Raw genomic sequence first — 10,516 nt, forward strand, 5'->3', positions numbered from 1 at the left:
CGGAGCGCAGCGCGCTGGGCTCCGGGCGCGGGCAGCAGCTGCCGGGCTCGCTGGCTCCGCGCTGCTGCGCTTCAGGTCGGTGAGGTGAGAGGAGGGGGTGCGGGCGGGCGCGCGCACGGGGCTGTGCCTGTGCCCGGTTCGGTTGGGTTCGCGGGCAGGCGCGGTGCTCCCTTGCCCTGGCCCCGGGAGCGCGGCAGCGCGCGCGCAGGAGATCCGGGGCGGGCGAGGAGAGGGCAGAGGGCAGCGGGCGCCCGGGGCATCTCCCTCTCGCCGGGTGCGGGGAACAACTTGGGCTTTGCTACCAGTGTCCGAGGGGGCACTTCGGCCCCCGGGCAGCAGAGGTGAATGCCGGGTGCCCTCGGGCTGAGCTGGCGGCTTCCTTTCGAGCACTGCTCCCCAGGTAGCTGATCTCCTCTGGCTCGTCCAGCCTCCTAATTGTGTGCCCTCGCGTTCATATGCCTTTACCTGGCTCCCTCGCAGCCTGGGTGCCAGGGAAGCCACCGCTACAAAATTCTCTGCAGGGGACTTGGATTTCACCAAGGGCCTTGTTCCCCAAGAGCTTGCTTTTGGTCCACAGGTAGATCCAAGCCACCACAAACCCAACCGGGGGACCCTGGGTAGCAGGTAGGGCAGCGGGAAATGAGAGGAGAGCTTGCAACCCCCCTGAGACATACTTTCTCCTAGTGAACTAGAACAAGGAGGTGGAGGATTTCGTGGTTGCTGTTTTCAGGTCAGCTGTAGTCTTAAAAAATGAACCAAACAAAGCCCCCAACAACACAAAAAAATGTTAAAACAAGTAAGTTCTCTTCAGATTGGCATAATGCATGAGGATTCATTCTGTCATTCTTTCTCTGGGATAGAGGGGCATGCGACCTGACACGCTCGCGAACAACTTCACAAGTTGCATTAAGTGCACGTCTTCAACAGCAGCAAATAGTTTTGAAGCAGGACTGCTGGTCTGGGAATGTTGTTAGCAATTAAAGACAGCTCAAAAATGCCATCCTTGTGTTTAGAGTGGTCTGTACCTATTAGCACAGTAGTATCAGGAGAATAGATGGCTAAAACCTAGTAAGAGGATTTAAAAAAAAAAAAAAATTTTCCAGTGAGGTTGGTATTTGCACATTTGCCGAGTGTGGGATTATTTCACAGCCTGCATTGACGCCACTAATAGAAAGGCTGGAGGAAGTGTGTGTGTATAGCTACAGCTAAGAACATCAGACGTTCTAGGAATAGGAAGGTGTCCAGCCAGCATGACAGTCTGGATAATTTTAGTTAAATGTCTTAAAGATAATAACATCTTATAAGATATGCAAATAATTATCAGTATGAAAGTAAAGGAATAGGAAGCAAAAAAATAAAAATAAGATCAGTGTTAGGTGCTGGTAATGTCAACACCAGGCAGCCGTAGAGCAGCCTTAAACTTCAGATGCTTCCACTGTTTCACACTGTGCAACTCCATTCCCTGATGACTTGTTAGGCTGGTGTGTGTGACTTGGATAATGTCACCTTAGGATGCACAGTAGACCTGAATGCCTTGTGACCTGAGAAAGGGAGAAAAAACTTTTGTCTCCTCCCTCCTCCCCTATAAAGTTCAGCTGTACAAGATCCAGCCTACTGAGCTTTGCACAGGTGTTCAGACTGCCACCCTTAGGAAAGACTTATTTAGGTGTGTTGTGTTGCACAAATAAATATATATTTTTCCTTAAATAGGAGGCTGTGATGAGGGGTGATCCTTATATGGGGATGAGGCCTAATGAATTGCATGCAACCTCCTTTTAACACCATACTCTCATTGATGATTTAATGGTTATGTTGTCCACAGGCCACAATCATGACTGAGGTTCTACTGTGCTAGGTGGTGTACAAACCCACATGAAGACAGTGTCACTGTCCCAAAGAGCTTGCAATCTAGGTATGTGACCTTAATTAATATACTCCCCACCCAGAAACAATTAAGTTCTTATAGTAAACTACTATTATTGTTGTGCCGGTTTTTAAATATAAGGGAGATGCATAGAGTATTGATGCATTTAGATATAAATTTAAGCCTTGAGCCTGTGAACTATTCTATGCATTGGCTTCATTTGAGCTGTGGATAGGTGTGGGTGGCATGTGGCTACAGAGGTGTAGTGAGCTCACTGAGTGTCCGGGGCAGTTGAGGGAAGTGGGGTGTGGAGGGGTATGCCAACCATTGTAAACTGGGGGAAAGAGGGGTCTAGTGAATGGAAGGGGAGTCTTATTTTCCTCTGCTACTGCTGCTGTATCATCAGCTCTAGTCAAGCAGAAGCTCCATTTTTATTTGTAGTGCAACTTGAATTTTCATTTTTTCATCAGTAGCAAATGCACCATGCTTATCTGTTCAGGAAATAAAACAATCTAATGGGGAGGACCTGTCTTTCCTTTTTTTGGGTAGCTCCTCCAGTAAGAAAATAAGTTGAATTGTACATTGTTGAAACTGCACCGTTTTCTGCAATACAGAATGCACATCTGGTATATCGTATTTTTTGTTGCTGCAAATATACATGGTATTGTCATGTAATGAAAAGCCTCTCGGAATGTATATACAGAGAGAGGAAGATTAAGGGACTACTAACTTAATTTCTGGACTCTTCTGGAAGGAAAAACCTCAAGTTTAGTGTTGTAATAACATGCGTAGCTTTCTCTGCATTTTAAGGCCTGCACTTGTTTTTAAAGGTTGAAGAAGAAAAATAGAAGTAGTCTATTTTAACAAACCTTTAATTGCAAAAATCACTAGCTTTTATTAGGTTTTCTGATCTAACAAATACCATGCATCTAGATGGTGGTTTGGTTTAGGAGTAAGTTGAGAATTTGAGCCTTAAGTTCAATAGCATGGAGAGTTATGGGCTACAAACAGGTGTTAATTTCTAGCAGTGGTGATTTCTGAGAAAATTCCACCACTAGAAATGTTTCCAGGAGAGGGAACAGCACAGGCATTCAGCCTGCAAACACCCCCTCACCTCTGCTCCTGGCATCTTCCCAGGGTGATCCTGGTGGAGGATAGGGATGAAGCAGTGGCTGTTCTACTCTTCCCATTCCCAGGGGAGAGTGGAGTAGTGGGAAGAAACTTCCTGCTTCCTCAGATTGGCCTGGCAGGGGAATAGAGGAGTGGGACAAAGCCCCCTACCAGTCCCTGGGACCATTGCCCCACTGCTCCACTCGTCTCCCTGACAGGAGTGAAAAGGGGCTGGAGCACCAGGGCAAAGCCCTCTGTCTCCAGTTGGAGGAAGAGACCAGTGTGCAGTTGCTCCACGCCCCTCCTGGACCAGACTAGGGGAGTGGAGAAATGTTGAAGTGTTCATTCTTGCAAGAGAAAGTCTCTTGCAGGGGATATCTTCCACATGTAACCTGGAAAATCTTTCTCCTGGAGAGGGTGTTTCCTCAGGAAAAAATGGAATGAGTGCATGTATATTCCTAGATTCTACTGGGAGAGCCAGCGTTCTTCTGGTAGAAATGTAATGATTCACCGGGTAGAAATGTTACATCTGCATGTGGCCTTAGTCTACTGAAAATAGGGACTTATAGGCTGTAAATGACACCTTACTCATTATTTGACTATGGCCAAGCTCACACTTGCAGAAATATACAAAAACTACAAAGCTGATACTATTTGTTTGATTAAATATTTTATTCCATTCTCAGTACATATGAACCAGGAGCATCTGCACCAACTATTAGACAAGCCAACTATTAAATGGTTTTGTCTGTCAGTTGTAATATATTTTGAGGCTTGTAAACAATAATCTTGTCTATAAAAGTTTCATGTTTTCTGTAGTTTTCTATTTCTGGAAAAGTCTTTTTACTCCAGTTACTGCCCAATCCACTTCTGCTTTTGCTGTTAAAGCTAGATGAGATCAGACTAAAAAATCTTGGTCTATTTTCCCTTGACTTTCATAATTTATTAATTCTGAATGTATGGAAACACGTGCTACATTATTATGTTGGCATATTAGATTTTAAAAGTAATGAAATATAACAATTACTGCACAGGTGAAAAGTCTAGGCAGGTTATTGCTACAGGAAAATTATAATGGACTTTTGTGCCAAAATAAAAAAGTATAGCCTCCTTTAAAGGGTATATAAACTTGAATTCCAGAAAACCCTGTGCTAGTCTTTCCCTTGTTCTATCATTAGTGATTTTTATCCTATTTAGAGATGTAGATATCATTTCCTGAAATACATATACTGACCCACCTTTTTTCAGAGATCTATCTTAATTAGACATTATGTTAAGCTGTCCTTAAAGCATCACTTGCATGGCCCTATCATTAAATTACTGTCAATGTAAAGGATTATATAATTTCTAAATTGTATTCAGTAGGAACATTTTTCTCTCTGTGGAAAGGTGAAGCTTTCTGGTTGTCAGAAGTGGAAAATAGTTGCACAGTTCTGAAAGTTACCTGGTTCTGGTGAAACGTGAATAGGATTTCACAATTTCATAGACTTTTTTTCTGTTCCCATGGAATTTGGCTAGAGTTGTTCAATGGCTGTCAGATTTAGTAACAGATGAATAATGGCATACCCATTTCTAACTCATTGAGCATTCAAAGTGCTACGGTGCTGGCTAAAATAAAAAATAAAATACAATACCGTACATATGTTCAGTACATAATTTTCAAATTTCCATGGCTGTTCCATAATTAAATGTCTTCAGACAGGCTTATCTATATGTCAACACTGAAATATTAAAAGAGCCATTGGAACATTCCCTATTTAATGAGAGAACATTTTCCTAAGATATGGGAAACAATTTTTAATTCTTTGGTAATTCAAACACCTGTATGACTCTTCTTCAAACTTTGTCTGGATTAAGACCAAATGTGATGAACCTGATTCTTCATAGTCTTGATCCTCACGTTATTCTTTATCACAGTGTAGAATGGGTGTGGAGCCCTGTTTAGTCAGAAAGGGTATAAAATGCTATCAGTTTGTGATAGCAGAAAGTGAAAGATAGGAAAACTGAACCTAAAAACTTCTAAATTACAAGTCTTCTGAAAAATTTAAAGACAATAATTTAACATGAAAATGTTGGCTGAATGTTGAAAGCTGCTTTGCTAGTTTTATATAATAGCATTGTCTGATTTGCTATTTTTATATAATGAAAATAGAATATCTTTCATTTGCATTCTTAACACTTGCAATATCAGTCTTGGTAAATGAAGGAGAAAATAAAGGATTGTACAGTTTGTACTTTATTTTTATGACCGTGTTCAAGCACAAGTTTCTTTCTGGACTAGTAAAAATGAACTGGCTTAGTGACATGAAAACTCGCTTTTAAATAAACTGCCTATATAAATTAAAGCCAAAACTAAGATATGATTGTTGAATCACTTTTGAACTTTGTTCCTAGTTATGTATCACATTTGTTTCCAGCACAGAATCACAAAAAGGGAAGCATATGGCACTAGAACATAATGAACATATTTGGACCTTTGTTCCCTTGGTCTGATTTCCCCTGTTAAATGGCAATGAAGATATTTTGCCTTAACTAGCAGAACATTACTCAATGACAAGGATATGTGCACTTTAACTTTTCTCGCTGCATATAAAACAAAACTGGCTACTGTTAGATTGTTTGTTCAAGTCAGTTGTATTCTCTTTAGCATGGTTTTATTTATTTATTTATTTTACATATTCTTCTCTGTATAAAATTTGTGTGTCTATTAATGTATGTGAAAATATCTAAGAAAAATACAATGAGCACAAGAGGTGACCAAGCTTTGTGTACCAGGAGAAGCTGTTTTGGTAATTTTAAAATTGTTAAATTGTAATTGAATTTTGGTCAGAAAATTGCTTGTGCTGCTGCAGACCGATTTCTATGTTAGTTTACATATGAGATTTTTTTTTTTTAAAGATAGCTTCTTTACATTCCAAAGCACTAATACCATTGGTGATTATGAAAATACCTGTCTATGTTTGCAGTAGTTTAATACATCCTATTGAAGCTATTCAAAATATGTACAGTTTTGCAGATGCTTATAGTAAAGTATGGGTGTATTTGTGAAATTCAGCTTTAAAAATTTGATTTCAGTGAGATTTAGGTCAATAGAACGAGGCATATAAACTTTATCCGGAGCTGAATGAGGTCCTGAGTTAGTATATTCGTATTGGGGTTTTGACATAGGGTACATAGAGTACGGTGCAAGTGATGGAAATGTGGCTTATTAAGATACCTGTCTTGCAAGATAGAAGCTGTTTTTTATATTGTCACTAGCCAATTGCCCATCAAGAATGATGGGGGGGGAGGGAGGAGGGAGATGGGATGGAGTGCCACCACCTAACGGCCAATGCTGCTGCTCTTCTACCTCTTGCAGGGAGCAGGGTGTGGGAGCCAAGGCCAGTGCTGCTGGCCCCAGCTCTCCCACCCTCTGTCCAGTCCTCGGCACGGCTTTGGAATCATGGCAGCACTCCCCCACGCTTGGAACACTCTGATTGGCTGTTTCAGTCAGCCAATCAGAGTGTGAATAAAGTGTTACGGTCAGACGGACTTAGGCTTTTATGATATTAGAATAAGTTTTACTAAGTAATACGGAAATTATTTTCTTCAACTAGCTCCATAATCTTGGATGAAGCAGTTAAATAAAAATAGGTCTGTAATTGAGATTATGGCAACTTTGAGAAATTAAGGAAACGTTTAATGTAGTTAGTTGGCTGAAGAGCTGCAGACCTTGAATATGGGAGAAATTTTGGTTTTGTTTTGTTTTTTAAGCCACAGGTGCAAAATCTTCGTATGTTCCAAGCAAGGGGGAAATATTTGCATTGAAGGACTCCTGAACTAAAAGGATGAATAACTATCTGGAAAAGGATATTGGACAGGATATTGAAAATGGCTAATCAGCAGAGAAGGAAGTATAGGACTAGTGTTAGAATTGCCAAAATTCAAGATAATTGCGGAAGAGAAATTAAAATAAATAGCTAAAGGTTGTTCTGCTATATAAATAAGAATTGTAGTCTCAAAGCTGAGTGGATGGGGTAAAAATGGAAGTTAATCTTGGTATGGCCTAAAAGCTAAATGAATGCTTTGGTTCAGTTTTCAGTAAGGACAGTTATACTGAAGGTGGGGGGCAAAGGTGGAATGGCTAATGGGTATGAAAGTGTGGAAATGGAAATTAGCACAACAGAGGTAGAAACAAAAGTCAGAGAGCTCAATATACTGATTTAAGGAGAACCAAATGTTCTCCATCCCAGAACACTACAAGAATTAGCACATGAAATTACAGGTTGTTTTGTTGGTTTTTTTTAAACAAATCTAACAACTTTGTGAGGGGATACCATATGATTAGAGAACAGAAAACATAATTGCCTATATTTAAGAGGGGGAATAAAAGGCTATTTAGGCAACTAAGGGCTCATTAGACTGACTTCAGTAGTAAGAGTTAAGAACAAATTTTGAAGGTAAAAATAATGAAAGATGTGGTAGTAAATGAAAAGTAGGATAAAGTGCAGTAAGTTTTTTTTCAAAAGATGGGTAAACCACCCTGTTTCTAGAAAATGAGTTATGAAGATCAGTGGCTGTATTTACATGTGCAACAGACATATAAGCAAGTACTAAATGACTGCGCAGTAACTGGCATTACCACATAGTACCATTGCCTCACAGTTTTTTCCTGATGCTACTGTGCAGTAGCTTGTTTACCACTGCACAGTACCGTTGCTGTATGGTTGGTTCTTGGCTATTGCACAGTAGCAACGAGCTATTGCACAGGTACCATAGCATCCCATGTGGATGCATCTAGTAGATCTAATTTTGTTCCAGAAAAGCTTTTAATAGATTTCATAGATAGTAGGGGCTGGAAGGGACTTCACAAGATCATCGAGTCCGGCCCCCCTGCCATAGGCAGGAAGTCTGCGGGGATCAAGTGATCCCAGCAAGATAAACATCCAAACACATTGGCGAGCTTGGCAGTGCACCCCCTGGAAAAAGTGCCGCCGACGCTGCGGGTGGTCACCGCTTGCCACCCCCGCTCCTTTGCCGGCAACGCTGCTGGCGGCTCCCGATCGCTGCTGGCCACCACTGGTGGCAGTGTCTGCAGGTGGTTGCCAACCACCGGTGAGCGCTCACTCCTCCCCCCCCGCCACCGACAGTGCTGTGGCCGCCTATGGGAGCTCATCACTTGCTGCTGCCACACTCCTGCTACCGACAGTACTGTCTCCTGTGGGAGTTTACCATGCCCCCTCCCCCCCAGCCTCCGTATGTTCATGTCCATATGCCTTTTGAATGAGTCCAGAGTAAGTGCTTGCACCACCTCTGGGGGGAGTCTGCTCCAGACCCTGGACATTAGGACTGGGAAGAAGTTTTTCTTTATGTTCAATCTAAATCAGCCTCCTAGGAGTTTGTGGCCATTGGACTTTGTTATTTCTTGGGGAGCTCTGGTGAACAACTGTTCTCCCAGATCCTCATGTATTTCCCTTATGTACTTATAGGCTGCCACCAAGTCACCCCTGAGCCTTCTCTTCTCCAGGCTAAAGAGTCCCATGTTCCTCAGCTTCTCTTTGTAAGGCTTGCTCTCTTGGCCTCTGATCATACAGGTGGTTCTTCTTTGGACTCTCTTGAGCCTACCCATGTCCCTTCTGAACTGTGGGGCCCAAAACTGGATGCAGTTCTCCGGTTGCGGCCTCACCAAGGCTGAGTAAAGTGGGAGGATGACATCCCTGGTTTTGCTAGAGATGCATCAATGGATTCATGCCAGAGTTTGGTTAGGTTTGTCAGCCATGGCATCGCATTGGTGGCTAATGTTCATCCTGTTGTCAGTCAAGACCTCCAAGTCTCTTTCAGTCATGGTGCTAGTGAGCATAGTACTGCCAAGCCTGTAAGTATGATGCTGGTTGTTCTTTCCAAGGTCGAGCACCCTGCACTTGTCTACATTAAATGCCATCAGGTTTTGGTCCGTCCACCTTGCAAGGTTGTCCACGTCAGTCTGGATCATGTGGGGAGTCACAGAAAGCCATTTGGTAGTGCCAGATGGGAAAGTATTAATTATTACTTATGTTTGGGTTATTATCATTATTATAACTCATTATTATTGGATACTTTATTAGGTAAGTTGGAGAAAATGGGGGTAAGTAGAAGAATTGTGAAGTGGGCATGTAATTGCTTGTTGGACAGACAGTTGTTGAAAGGGGATCTGGCAGCCTAGATGAAGGTAACTGTGGTGGAGTTTCTCAGCACTTGGTCTGGACTGATATTGTTTATTATTTTCATTAATGACAATAGCACTCAAATTTGGCATATACTGATGGAATTTGTAGGTGCTACCAAGTTCAGAGGCACCCTCAATCCAGAGGCAAATGGTGGTATCATACAAGGGAAAACTGAATGACCAGATGTTTGGAATAGCAGCAATGGGATGAAATTCAGTAGTACAAAATGCAATTTCTTGCATTTAGAGTCTAGGAAAACTTTTGCTAGAATCTGGCAGCTCATCAGTTGGGAAGAACAAAGAAGAAGGACATAGGGCACAAGTTTACTACTGTATGACTGAAAGCCATCAATGTGATATTATTGTAGAAAGCCAAATATGGCCTTGGATGCATCAGGCAAGATATTTCTATGACAGTAGGTTAGGGAAGTAATGCCATTGTACTAGGCTGTAGTGGTACCTCATTTGGACACTGCTGGGCATGGAGGGATCAGAGGCTCCCAGTGAGGAGAGCTGACGGGTTTCCCCTATGAGAGACTTTAAAATCTGTACCCATGATTTCCCTGTCCCTGGCAGGAAAAGCCCATTGGCTCCACTGGAAGCCCCACGTATGTACCTGGCAGGCGGACTGAAGCTGCTGGGTAAGGGGTTTAAATTTCCTTGTGGGGAAAACCAGACCTAGGGTTGTTCTGGGGGGGAGCCAGCAATCAGATTCCATGGCATAATTAAACGAATGTGTTCCAGGGCTGAAACGTAGGTCTGCACTGCACAATGAGAAGCAGGATAAATTAGCCTGGATTGAACTCTGTGTTGATATGATATGATACTGCTTCCAGTGTCTGAACTTACCTGAGCATCTCTAAAGGGACCTACATTGTGCATTGTAGGCATACTCTAAAAGTGTTCAGTTTATTTAGCTTAGCCAAACAAAGGCTAAAAGATAATATGGCCACTGTTTATAAACACCTCAATGGTAAATATCACAGAGGGAACAAAACTGTTTAAGCTAAAGAACAATGTTGGCACAAGAACAAATGTATATCAACTGACCATAAATTAATTTTTGTACATTGGAAGAATATTTCTAATCATCAGAGGAGTGTGGTTTTTGGGACAGTGGGGTCAAAACCACCCAAGCAGAGCTTGATTGATTTATAGAAAGGATTATACAGTGTGGTTTCTGATGACAGCACCCTGATGATGACCCTGAACTCAATGATCCAGGGCAGTTCTTCCAGGCCTGTATTCTTAGTGTCCTTTTGGTACATTTGCTACTGCTTTCTTTTTGTCTCTGCACCAGCAAACCGAGCTGAATCTAGTGAAATTATCGATTAGAAAGCCCGCCCCCCCCCCCCCCC

The 10,516-nt window shown here is 42.2% G+C and overlaps 1 long non-coding RNA gene across 1 annotated transcript in view; it reads left to right on the forward strand.

Moving 5' to 3' along the window:
• LOC109291625 overlaps positions 1-10,516 on the forward strand; it is a 30,416-nt gene continuing 19,900 nt past the window's right edge. The window contains exons 1-2 of the long non-coding RNA XR_002095917.1: positions 1-75; positions 1,823-1,912. This is a non-coding gene — a long non-coding RNA (uncharacterized LOC109291625). The remainder of the gene's footprint in view (positions 76-1,822; positions 1,913-10,516) is intronic.

This window comes from Gavialis gangeticus, unplaced genomic scaffold, assembly GCF_001723915.1.
Source record: "Gavialis gangeticus isolate Ggan-Ray unplaced genomic scaffold, GavGan_comp1, whole genome shotgun sequence".
NCBI classification, from domain to species: Eukaryota; Metazoa; Chordata; order Crocodylia; family Gavialidae; genus Gavialis; species Gavialis gangeticus.